Source organism: Coregonus clupeaformis, chromosome 21, assembly GCF_020615455.1.
Source record: "Coregonus clupeaformis isolate EN_2021a chromosome 21, ASM2061545v1, whole genome shotgun sequence".
Classification (NCBI taxonomy): Eukaryota; Metazoa; Chordata; class Actinopteri; order Salmoniformes; family Salmonidae; genus Coregonus; species Coregonus clupeaformis.
In genome coordinates, this window is record NC_059212.1 from 47,101,133 (window position 1) to 47,114,803 (window position 13,671).

The 13,671-nt window shown below is 43.2% G+C and overlaps 1 protein-coding gene across 1 annotated transcript in view; it reads left to right on the forward strand.

Moving 5' to 3' along the window:
* Positions 1–13,671, forward strand: part of LOC121534666 (netrin-G1-like) — a 186,285-nt gene that overhangs the window by 123,878 nt on the left and 48,736 nt on the right. The gene's annotated exons all lie outside the window — the stretch shown is intronic.

Genomic DNA, 13,671 nt, shown 5'->3' on the forward strand with positions numbered 1-13,671 from the left:
GTATAAGGCGCTATAGCCAGCCCAACACTGAGGGATAGGGTAGTATAACCAGCCCAACGCAGGGAGAAGGTACTATAGCCAGCCCAACACTGAGGTATAAGATGCCATAGCCAGTCCAACACTGAGGGATAAGGTACTATAGCCAGCCCAACATTGAGGGATAAGTTGATATAGCTAGCCCAACACTGAGGGATAAGGTTCTATAGCCAACCAAGTGATAAGGTGCTATAGCCAACCCAACACTGATGGATAAGATGCTGTAGCAAACCAAGTGATAAGGTGCTATAGCCAGCTGAAGGATAAGTGCTATAGACAGCCCAACACTGAGGGATTGGGTAGTATAACTAGCCCAACACAGGGAGAAGGTACTATAGCCAGCCCAACACTGAGGGATAATGTGCTATAGCCAGCAGAGGGATAAGGTGCTATAGCCAGCCCAGCACTGAGGGATAAGGTGCTATAGCCAGCAGAGGGATAAGGTGCTATAGCCAGCAGAGGGATAAGGTGCTATAGCCAGCCCAGCACTGAGGGATAAGGTGCTATAGCCAGCAGAGGGATAAGGTGCTATAGCCAGCCCAGCACTGAGGGATAAGATGCCATAGCCAGTCCAACACTGAGGGATAGGGTAGTATAACCAGCCCAACGCAGGGAGAAGGTACTATAGCCAGCCCAACACTGAGGGATAAGGTGCTATAGCCAGCAGAGGGATAAGGTGCTATAGCCAGCCCAGCACTGAGGGATAAGATGCCATAGCCAGTCCAACACTGAGGGATAGGGTAGTATAACCAGCCCAACGCTATAGCCAGCCCAACACTGAGGGATAAGGTACTATAGCCAGCCCAACATTGAGGGATAAGTTGATATAGCTAGCCCAACACTGAGGGATAAGGTGCTATAGCCAACCAAGTGATAAGGTGCTATAGCCAGCCCAACACTGAGGGATAAGGTGCTATAGCCAGCTGAGGGATAAGGTGCTATAGCCAGCCCAACACTAAGGGATAAGGTATTATATGTAGAGCAACAATTCTTTTTTTCAGATCCTCAGAGAGTTCTTTGCCATGAGGTGCCATGTTGAACTTCCAGTGACCAGTATGAGGGAGTGTGAGAGCGATGACACCAAATTTAACACACCTGCTCCCCATTCACACCTGAGACCTTGTAACACTAATGACACTGGGGAGGGAAAATGGCTAATTGGTCCCAATTTGGACATTTTCATTTAGGGTGTACTCACCTTTGTTGTCAGCGGTTTAGACATTAATGGTTGTGTGTTGTGTTATTTTACATTTACATTACATTTACGTCATTTAGCAGACGCTCTTATCCAGAGCGACTTACAAATTGGTGCATTCACCTTATAGCCAGTGGGATAACCACTTTACAATATTTATTCTTTTTTGGGGGGTAGAAGGATTACTTTATCCTATCCCCGGTATTCCTTAAAGAGGTGGGGTTTCAAGTGTCTCCGGAAGGTGGTGAGTGACTCCGCTGTCTTGGCGTCATGAGGGAGCTTGTTCCACCATTGGGGTGCCAGAGCAGCGAACAGTTTTGACTGGGCTGAGCGGGAACTGTGCTTCCGCAGAGGTAAGGGGGCCAGCAGGCCAGAGGTGGATGAACGCAATGCCCTCGTTTGGGTGTAGCGACTGATCAGAGCCTGAAGGTACGGAGGTGCCGTTCCCCTCACAGCTCCGTAGGCAAGCACCATGGTCTTATAGCAGATGCGAGCTTCAACTGGAAGGTCAGTTCCAGTACCATATTAACAATGTGCAGGGATACTGGAGTGATGGAGATAGATATGTATAGGGGTAAGGTGACTAGGCATCAGGATATATGATAAACAGAGTAGCAGCAGCTTGTATACTGTTTGTACAGTTGAAGTCGGAAGTTTACATACACTTAGGTTGGAGTCATTAAAACTCGTTTTTCAACCACTCCGCAAATTTCTTGTTAACAAACTATAGTTTTGGCAAGTCGGTTAGGACATCTACTTTGTGCATGACACAAATAATTGTTCCAACAATTGTTTACAGACAAATTATTTCACTTATAATTCACTGTATCACAATTCCAGTGGGTCAGAAGTTTACATACACTAAGTTGACTGTGCCTTTAAACAGCTTGGAATATTCCAGAAAATGATGTCATGGCTTTAGAAGCTTCTGATAGGCTAATTAACATCATTTGAGTCAATTGGAGGTGTACCTGTGGATGTATTTCAAGGCCTACCTTCAAACACAGTGCCTCTTTGCTTGACATCATGGGAAAATCAAAATAAATCCGCCAAGACCTCAGAAAAACAAATGTAGACCTCCACAAGTCTGGTTCATCCTTGGGAGCAATTTCCAAACGCCTGAAGGTACCATGTTCATCTGTACAAACAATAGTATGCAAGTATAAACACCATGGGACCACGCAGCCGTCATACCGCTCAGGAAGGAGACGCGTTCTGTCTCCTAGAGATGAACGTACTTTGGTGCGAAAAGTGCAAATCAATCACAGAAGAACAGCAAAGGACCTTGTGAAGATGCTGGAGGAAACAGGTACAAAAGTATCTATATCCACAGTAAAACGAGTCCTATATCGACATAACCTGAAAGGTCAATCAGCAACGAAGAAGCCACTGCTCCAAAACCACCATAAAAAAGCCAGACTACGGTTTGCAACTGCACATGGGGACAAAGATCGTACTTGCAAATGGGTCTTCCAAAATGACAATGACCCCAAACATACTTCCAAAGTTGTAGCAAAATGGCTTAAGGACAACAAAATCAAGGTATTGGAGTGGCCATCACAAAGCCCTGACCTCAATCCTATAGAAAATGTGTTGGGCAGAACTGAAAAAGCATTTGCGAGCAAGGAGAACTACAAACCTGACTCAGTTACACCAGCTCTGTCAGGTGGAATGGGCCAAAATTCACCCAACTTATTGTGGGAAGCTTGTGGAAGGCTACTCGAAACGTTTGACCCAAGTTAAGAAATGTAATGGCAATGCTACCAAATACTAAATGAGTGTATGTAAACTTCTGACCCACTGGGAATGTGATGAAAGAAATAAAAGCTGAAATAAATCATTCTCTCTACTATTATTCTGACATTTCACATTCTTAAAATTAAGTGGTGATCCTAACTGACCTAAAACAGGGATTTTTTACTAGGATTAAATGTCAGGAATTGTGAAAAACTGAGTTTAAATGTATTTGGCTAAGGTGTATGTAAACTTCCGACTTCAACTGTATGTGTGAGTGTCTTTGTGTGTGTGTATAGAGTCAGTATAAATATGTGTGCATGTTTTCTGTGTGTGAGCAAATTAAGTGAGTTTGTGTGTGTGTGTGTGTGTGTGTGTGTGTGCGTGCGTGCATTCACGTGCTTGTGTGTGTGCTCTAAGGAGATATGGCTTGATTTCCCCCTGCGCTCCTCCCTAGCTCCTCCAGTTAGGAGTCTCTCTGCAACATTTATTTATTTTTTATTTATTTTTTGTCATTTAGCAGATGCTCTTATCCAGAGCGACTTACAGCAATTAGGGTTAAGTGCCTTGCTCAAGGGCACACCGACAGATTTTTCACCTAGTTGGCTCAGGGATTAGAACCAGCGACCTTTCGGTTACTGGCACAACCCTCTTAACCACTAAGCTACCTGCCAGAGACCAGACGGCTAGCTGCCCTCTCTCTCAGATGGACAGGCCGTTATTTAAAACAGCCAACCCTCGGACTCATCTGCACTGAACGGATGAAACCCCAGACCCAGTCTCCATATGCTCCATATCAACAGCAATATTACACGCTGGTTTGGAGAAAGACAGAATGCAATAATGTTGCATATGCCACCCTGGCAGTATTACATAATAATATAATGATATAATAATATCACAGGAAGTTGAATAGGTTTAGTTATTTGTATTGTCTCATAAGTGAAGGGTGAGAATATCCTGCATCCCAAATGGTACCCCTATTCCCTACATAGTGCACTACTTTTGACCAGAGCCCTATGAGCACTGGTAGTGCACTATGTAGTGAATAGGGTACCATTTGGGATCTAACCTATAGGATACAACATGGGGCATTCCATGCATTTCCCCATGCAGCAACCAACGCAACGGCTCATATTTCCTGCTAGGATATTAACCATACGGTCCTTGAAGACAGATTTGCTGAATGTGCAGAATTTAATTATAGTTTAATAGCGTTTGATCTGTCATCAAGTCATCCTCTTCAGTCACAATGGTAATGCGTCTCCTAGTGACAGACGGGGTATTAGATTTTACGTATTTCATATTAAGGACCCTATATATAAAGATGCATAGCTGTACGTGACCCTCCATGTAATAATCTAAGGGAAAGGAGGCTGTCTGTTGCTAGGGGCCCTGAGCGGTCAGGATGAAAGGGCTGAAGTATGGACCAGAATATATCTACAGCGTCATATACTTTAGATATAGACACACACTAAATGATCAAAAGTATGTGGACACCTGCTCGTCGAACATCTCATTCTAAAATCATGGGCATTAATATGGAGATGGTCCCCCCCCTTTGCTGCTATGACAGCATCCACTCTTCTGGGAAGGCTTTCAAATGAAAATCAAATTGTATTTGTCACATGTGCCGAAATGCTTACTTACAAGCCCTTAACCAACAATGCAGTTTTAAGAAAAATAAGAGTTAAGAAAATATTTACTAAATATACTAAAGTAAAAAAATACAGAGTCAATATACAGGCTATATACAGGGGGTACTGGTACAGAGTCAATATACAGGCTATATACAGGGGGTACTGGTACCGAGTCAATATACAGGCTATATACAGGGGAGACCGGTACAGAGTCAATATACAGGCTATATACAGCTATATACAGGGGGACGGACAGAGTCAATATACAGGCTATATACAGCTATATACAGGGGGACCGGTACAGAGTCAATATACAGGCTATATACAGGCTATATACAGGGGGACCGGGACAGAGTCAATATACAGGCTATATACAGCTATATACAGGGGGACCGGTACAGAGTCAATATACAGGCTATATACAGGGGGTACCGGTACAGAGTCAATATACAGGCTATATACAGGGGTACCGGTACAGAGTCAATATACAGGCTATATACAGCTATATACAGGAGGTACCGGTACAGAGTCAATATACAGGCTATATACAGCTATATACAGGGGGACCGGTACAGAGTCAATATACAGGCTATATACAGCTATATACAGGGGTACCGGTACCGAGTCAATATACAGGCTATATACAGGGGGACCGGTACAGAGTCAATATACAGGCTATATACAGCTATATACAGGGGGGACCGGTACAGAGTCAATATACAGGCTATATACAGCTATATACAGGGTGGACCGTTACAGAGTCAATATACAGGCTATATACAGCTATATACAGGGGGTACCGGTACAGAGTCAATATACAGGCTATATACAGGGGGGACCGGTACAGAGTCAATATACAGGCTATATACAGGCTATATACAGGGGGGACCGGTACAAAGTCAATATACAGGCTATATACAGCTATGTACAGGAGGTACCGGTACCAAGTCAAAATACAGGCTATATACAGGGGGTACCGGTACAGAGTCAATATACAGGCTATATACAGCGGGTACCGGTAACGAGTCAATATACAGGCTATATACAGCTATATACAGGGGGTACCGGTACCGAGTCAATATGCAGTGGGTACCGGTACGGAGTCAATATAAAGGCTATATACAGCTATATACAGGGGGTACCGGTACCGAGTCAATATACAGCTATATACAGGAGGTACCGGTACCGAGTCAATATACAGGCTATATACAGGGGGTACCGGTACAGAGTCAATATACAGGCTATATACAGGGGGTACCGGTACAGAGTCAATATATACAGGCTATATACAGCTATATACAGGGGGGACCGGTACAGAGTCAATATACAGGCTATATACAGCTATATACAGGGGGGACCGATACAGAGTCAATATACAGGCTATATACAGGGGGGACCGGTACAGAGTCAATATACAGGCTATATACAGGGGTACGGTACAGAGTCAATATACAGGCTATATACAGCTATATACAGGGGACCGGTACAGAGTCAATATACAGGCTATATACAGCTATATACAGGGGGACCGGTACAGAGTCAATATACAGGCTATATACAGGGGGGACCGGTACAGAGTCAATATACAGGCTATATACAGCTATATACAGGGGGGACCGGTACAGAGTCAATATACAGGCTATATACAGCTATATACAGGGGGGACCGGTACAGAGTCAATATACAGGCTATATACAGGGGGGACCGGTACAGAGTCAATATACAGGCTATATACAGCTATATACAGGGGTACCGTTACAGAGTCAATATACAGGCTATATACAGCTATATACAGGGGGGACCGGTACAGAGTCAATATACAGGCTATATACAGCTATATACAGGGGGGACCGGTACAGAGTCAATATACAGGCTATATACAGCTATATACAGGGGGTACCGGTACAGAGTCAATATACAGGCTATATACAGCGGGTACCGGTAACGAGTCAATATACAGGCTATATACAGCTATATACAGGGGGTACGGTACGAGTCAATATGCAGTGGGTACCGGTGCGAGTCAATATAAAGGCTATATACAGCTATATACAGGGGTACCAGTGCGAGTCAATATACAGCTATATACAGGAGGTACCGCGTGCAGTCAACTATACAGGCTATATACAGGCGGTACCGGTACAGAGTCAATATACAGGCTATATACAGGGGTACCGGTACAGAGTCAATATACAGGCTTATACAGGGGGTACCGGTACAGAGTCAATATATACAGGCTATATACAGCTATATACAGGGGGACCGGTACAGAGTCAATATACAGGCTATATACAGCTATATACAGGGGGGACCGATACAGAGTCAATATACAGGCTATATACAGGGGGACCGGTACAGAGTCAATATACAGGCTATATACAGGGTACCGGTACAGAGTCAATATACAGGCTATATACAGCTATATACAGGGGGGACCGGGTACAGAGTCAATATACAGGCTATATACAGGGGACCGTACAGAGTCAATATACAGGCTATATACAGCTATATACAGGGGGGACCGTACAGAGTCAATATACAGGCTATATACAGCTATATACAGGGGGACCGGTACAGAGTCAATATACAGGCTATATACAGGGGGACCGGTACAGAGTCAATATACAGGCTATATACAGCTATATACAGGGTACAGTACAGAGTCAATATACAGGCTATATACAGCTATATACAGGGGGACCGGACAGAGTCAATATACAGGCTATATACAGCTATATACAGGGGGACCGTACAGAGTCAATATACAGGCTATATACAGCTATATACAGGGGGTACCGGTACAGAGTCAATATACAGGCTATATACAGCGGGTACCGTAGCGAGTCAATATACAGGCTATATACAGCTATATACAGGGGTACCGGTACTGAGTCAATATGCAGTGGGTACGATGCGGAGTCAATATAAAGGCTATATACAGCTATATACAGGGGTACCGGTGCGAGTCAATATACAGCTATATACAGGAGGTACCGTGCCGAAAGTCAATATACAGGCTATATACAGGGGGTACCGGTACAGAGTCAATATACAGGCTATATACAGGGGTACCGGTACAGAGTCAATATACAGGCTATATACAGGGGGTACCGGTAACGAGTCAATATACAGGCTATATACAGCTATATACAGGGGGTACCGGTACCGAGTCAATATGCAGGGGGTACTGGTACGGAGTCAATATAAAGGCTATATACAGCTATATACAGGGGGTACCGGTACCGAGTCAATATACAGCTATATACAGGAGGTACCGGTACCGAGTCAATAGGCAGGGGGTACCGGTACCGAGTCAATATACAGGCTATGTACAGCTATATACAGGGGTACCGGTACCGAGTCAATATACAGCTATATACAGGAGGTACCGGCACCGAGTCAATGTACAGGCTATATACAGGGCGTACCGGTTCCGAGTCAATATGCAGGGGGTACCGGTACCGAGTCAGTATGCAGCTATATACAGGAGGTACCGGTACCGAGTCAGTATACAGGCTATATACAGTGGGTACCGGTACCGAGTCAATATGCAGGGGGTACCGGTACCGAGTCAGTATACAGCTATATACAGGAGGTACCGGTACCGAGTCAATATACAGCTATATACTGCTATATACAGGGGGTACTGGTACAGAGTCAATATACAGGCTATATACAGCTATATACAGGGGGTACCGGTACCGAGTCAATATAGAGGCTATATACAGCTATATACAGGGGAGATACCGCAGTCAATATACAGGGGTACCGGTACAGTGAATATACAGGGATTGCAGTACCGAGTCAATATACAGGGGGTACCGGTACCGAGTGAATATGCAGGCTCTATACAGGGGGTACCTGTACTGAGTCAATATGCAGGCTATATACAGGGGGCAGTGCCGAGTCAGTCAGTCGGGGGCTACAGGATAATCCAGGTAATAACGAGGCTATATACAGGGGGTACCGGTACCGAATCAGTGTGCGGGGGCACAGGTTGGTCAAGGTAATAACGAGGCTATATACAGGGGGTACTGGTACAGAGTCAATATACAGGCTATGTACAGCTATATACAGGGGGTACCGGTACCGAGTGAATATACAGGGGGTACCGGTACCGAGTCAATATACAGGGGGTACCGGTACCGAGTGAATATGCAGGCTCTATACAGGGGGTACCGGTACTGAGTCAATATGCAGGCTATATACAGGGGGTACCGGTACCGAGTCAGTGTGCGGGGCTACAGGATAATCCAGGTAATAACGAGGCTATATACAGGGGGTACCGGTACCAAGTCAGTGTGCTGGGGTACAGGTTGGTCAAGGTAATTGTGGTAATATGTACAGTTGAAGTCGAATGTTTACATACATTTAGGTTGGAGTCATTACAACTTGTTTTTCAACCACTCCACACATTTATTTTTAACAAACTATAGTTTTGGCAAGTCGGTTAGGACATCTTCTTTGTGCATGACACAAATAATTTTTCCAACAACTGTTTACAGACAGATAATTTCACTTAGAATTCACTGTATCATAATTCCAGTGGGTCAGAAGTTTACATACACTAAGTTGACTGTGCCTTTAAACAGCTTGGAAAATTCCAAAAAATGATGTCATGGCTTTAGAAGCTTCTGATAGGCTAATTAACATCATTTGAGTCAATTGGAGGTGTACCTGTGGATGTATTTCAAGGCCTACCTTCAAACACAGTGCCTCTTTGCTTGACATCATGGGAAAATCAAAAGAAATCAGCCAAGACCTCAGAAGAATAATTGTAGACCTCCACAAGTCTGGTTCATCCTTGGGAGCAATTTCCAAACGCCTGAAGGTACCACGTTCATCTGTACAAACAATAGTACGCAAGTATAAACACCATGGGACCACGCAGCCGTCATACTGCTCAGGAAGGAGACGCGTTCTGTCTCCTAGAGATTAACGTACTTTGGTGCGAAAAGTGCAAATCAATCCCAGAACAACAGCAAAGGACCTTGTGAAGATGCTGGAGGAAACAAAAGTATATATATCCACAGTAAAACACGTCCTATATCGACATAACCTGAAAGGCCGCTCAGCAAGGTAGAAGCCACTGCTCTAAAACCGCCATAAAAAAGCCAGACTACAGTTTGCAACTGCACATGGGGACAAAGATCATACTTTTTGGAGAAATGTCCTCTGGTCTGATGAAACAAAAATAGAATGGTTTGGCAATAATGACCATCGTTATGTTTGGAGGAAAAAGGGGGCCGCTTGCAAGCCGAAGAACACCATCCCAACCGTGAAGCACGGGGGTGGCAGCATCATGCTGTGGGGGTGCTTTGCTGCAGGAGGGACTGGTGCACTTCACAAAATAGATGGCATCATGAGGAAGGAAAATTATGTGGATATATTGAAGCAACATCTCAAGACATCAGTCAGGAAGTTAAAGCTTGGTCGCAAATGGTCTTCCAAATGGACAATGACCCCAAGCATAACTCCAAAGTTGTGGCAAAATGGCTTAAGGACAACAAAGTCAAGGTATTGAAGTGGCCATCACAAAGCCCTGACCTCAATCCTATAGAAAATGTGTGGGCAGAACTGGAAAAGCGTGTGCGAGAAAGGAGGCCTACAAACCTGACTCAGTTACACCAGCTCTGTCAGGAGGAATGGGCCAAAATTCACCCAACTTATTGTGGGAAGCTTGTGGAAGGCTACCCGAAACGTTTGACCCAAGTTAAACAATTTAAAGGTAATGCTACCAAATACTAATTGAGTGTATGTAAACTTCTGACCCACTGGGAATGTGATGACAGAAATAAAAGCTGAAATAAATCATTCTCTCTACTATTAATCTGACATTTCACATTCTTAAAATAAAGTGGTGATCCTAACTGACCTAAGACAGGGAATTTTTACTAGGATTAAATGTCAGGAATTGTGAAAAACTGAGTTTAAATGTATTTGGCTAAGGTGTATGTAAACTTCCGACTTCAACTGTACATGTAGGTACGGGTAAAGTGACTATGCATAGATAATAAACAGCGAGTAGCAGCAGAGTAAAAAAGAGGGTCAATGCAAATAGTCTGGGTAGCCATTTGATTAACTGTTCAGCAGTCTTATGGCTTCGGGGTAGAAGCTGTTAAGAAGCCTTTTGGACCTACACTTGGCGTTCCGGTACCGCTTACCGTGCGGTAGCAGAGAGAACAGTCTACGACTAGGGTGGCTGGAGTCTTTGGCAATTTGTAGGGCCTTCCTCTGACACCGCCTGGTATAGAGGTCCTGGATGGCAGGAAGCTTGGCCCCAGTGATGTACTGGGCTGTACACACTACCCTTTGTAGCACCTTGCGGTCGGAGTCCAAGCAGTTGCCATACCAGGCGGTGATGCAACCAGTCAGGATGCTCTCGATGGTGCAGCTGTAGAACTGTTTGAGGATCTGAGGACTCATGCCATATATTTTCAGTCTCCTTAGGGGGAATAGGTGCCCTCTTCACGACTGTCTTGGTGTGAAGCGGGCACTGATAGAACTGATAGCCCGGGTACGATCCCAGGCTGTGTCGCAGCCGGCCGCGACCGGGACATCCATTTGGAGGCGCACAATTGGCCTAGCGTTGTCCTGGTTAGGGGAGGGTTTGGCCGGCCGGAATGTCCTTGTCCCATCGCGCTCTAGTGACTCCTTGTGGCGTGCCGGGTGCATGCGCGCTGACTTCGGTCGCCAGCTGTACGGGGTTTCCTCCGACACATTGGTGCGGCTGGCTTCCGGGTTAAGCGAGCAGGGTCATGTTTCGGAGGACTCATGGCTCTCGACCTTCGCCTCTCTCAAGTCCGTACGGGAGTTGCAGCGACGGGACAAGACTGTAACTACAAATTGGATATCACAAAATTGGAAAGAAAAGGGTGAAAAAGTAACTTTTAAAAAAACTTTAAAAAAATGATAGAACTGTAGGGTTTGATAGAGCTGATAGAACTGTAGGGTTTGATAGAACTGATAGAACTGATAGAACTGATAGAACAAATAGAACTGTAGGGTTTGATAGAACTGATAGAACTGATAGACCTGATAGAACTGATAGAACTGATAGAACTGTAGGGTTTAATAGAACTGATAGAACTGATAGAACTGTAGGGTTTGATAGAACTGATAGAACTGTAGGGTTTGATAGAACTGATAGAACTGTAGGGTTTGATAGAACTGATAGAACTGATAGAACTGATAGAACAAATAGAACTGTAGGGTTTGATAGAACTGATAGAACTGTAGGGTTTGATAGAACTGATAGAACTGATAGAACTGATAGAACTGATAGAACGGTATGGTTTGATAGAACTGATAGAATGGATAGAACTGATAGAACTGTAGGGTTTAATAGAACTCATAGAACTGATAGAACTGATAGAACAAATAGAACTGTAGGGTTTGATAGAACTGATAGAACTGTAGGGTTTGATAGAACTGATAGAACTGATAGAACTGAGAGAACTGATAGAACTGATAGAACTGATAAAACTGATAGAACTGTAGGGTTTGATAGAACTGATAGAACTGGTAGAACTGACAGAACTGTAGGGTTTAATATAACTGATATAACTGATAGAACTGTAGAGTTTGATAGAACTGATAGAATGGATAGAACTGATAGAACTGTAGGGTTTGATATAACTTATAGAACTGATAGAACTGATAGAACTGTAGGGTTTGATAAAACTGATAGAACTTATAGAACTGTAGGGTTTAATAGAACTGATAGAACTGATAGAACTGATAGAACTTATAGAACTGATAGAACTGTGGGTTTTGATAAAACTGATAGAACTGTAGGGTTTGATAGCACTGATAGAACTGATAGAACTGTAGGTTTTAATAGAACTGATAGAACTGGTAGAACTGATAGAACTGATAGAACTGTAGGGTTTGATAGAACTGATAGAACTGATAGAACTGATAGAACTGATAGAACTGTAGGGTTTGATAGAACTGATAGAACTGTAGGGTTTAATAGAACTGATAGAACTGATAGAACTGATAGAACTGATAGAACTGATAGAACTGTAGGGTTTGATAGAACTGTAGGATTTAATAGAACTGATAGAACTGATAGAACTGTAGGGTTTGATAGAACTGATAGAACTGATAGAACTGTAGGGTTTGATAGAACTGATAGAACTGATAAAACTGTAGGGTTTGATAGAACTGATAGAACTGTAGGGTTTGATAGAACTGATAGAACTGATAGAACTGATAGAACTGATAGAACTGATAGAACTGTAGGGTTTGATAGAACTGATAGAACTGATAGAACTGATAGAACTGATAGAACTGATAGAACTGATAGAACTGATAGAACTGATATAACTGATAGAACTGATAGAACTGTAGGGTTTAATATAACTGATAGAACTGATAGAACTGATAGAACTGATAGAACTGATAGAACTGATAGAACTGATAGAACTGATAGAACTGTAGGGTTTGATAGAACTGTAGGGTTTAATATAACTGATAGAACTGATAGAACTGATAGAACTGATAGAACTGTAGGGTTTGATAGAACTGTAGGGTTTAATAGAACTGATAGAACTGATAGAACTGTAGGGTTTAATAGACCTGATAGAACTGATAGAACTGTAGGGTTTAATAGAACTGATAGAACTGATAGAACTGATAGAACTGATAGAACTGTAGGGTTTGATAGAACTGTAGGGTTTAATAGAACTGATAGAACTGATAGAACTGTAGGGTTTAATAGACCTGATAGAACTGATAGAACTGTAGGGTTTGATAGAACTGATAGAACTGATAGAACTGATAGAACTGATAGAACTGATAGAACTGATAGAACTGATAGAACTGATAGAACTGTAGGGTTTAATAGAACTGATAGAACTGATAGAACTGATAGAACTGTAGGGTTTGATAGAACTGATAGAACTGTAGGGTTTGATAGAACTGATAGAACTGATAGAACTGATAGAACTGATAGAACTGATAGAACTGATAGAACTGTAGGGTTTAATAGAACTGATAGAACTGATAGAACTGATAGAACTGATAGAACTGATAGAACTGATAGAACTGATAGAACTGTAG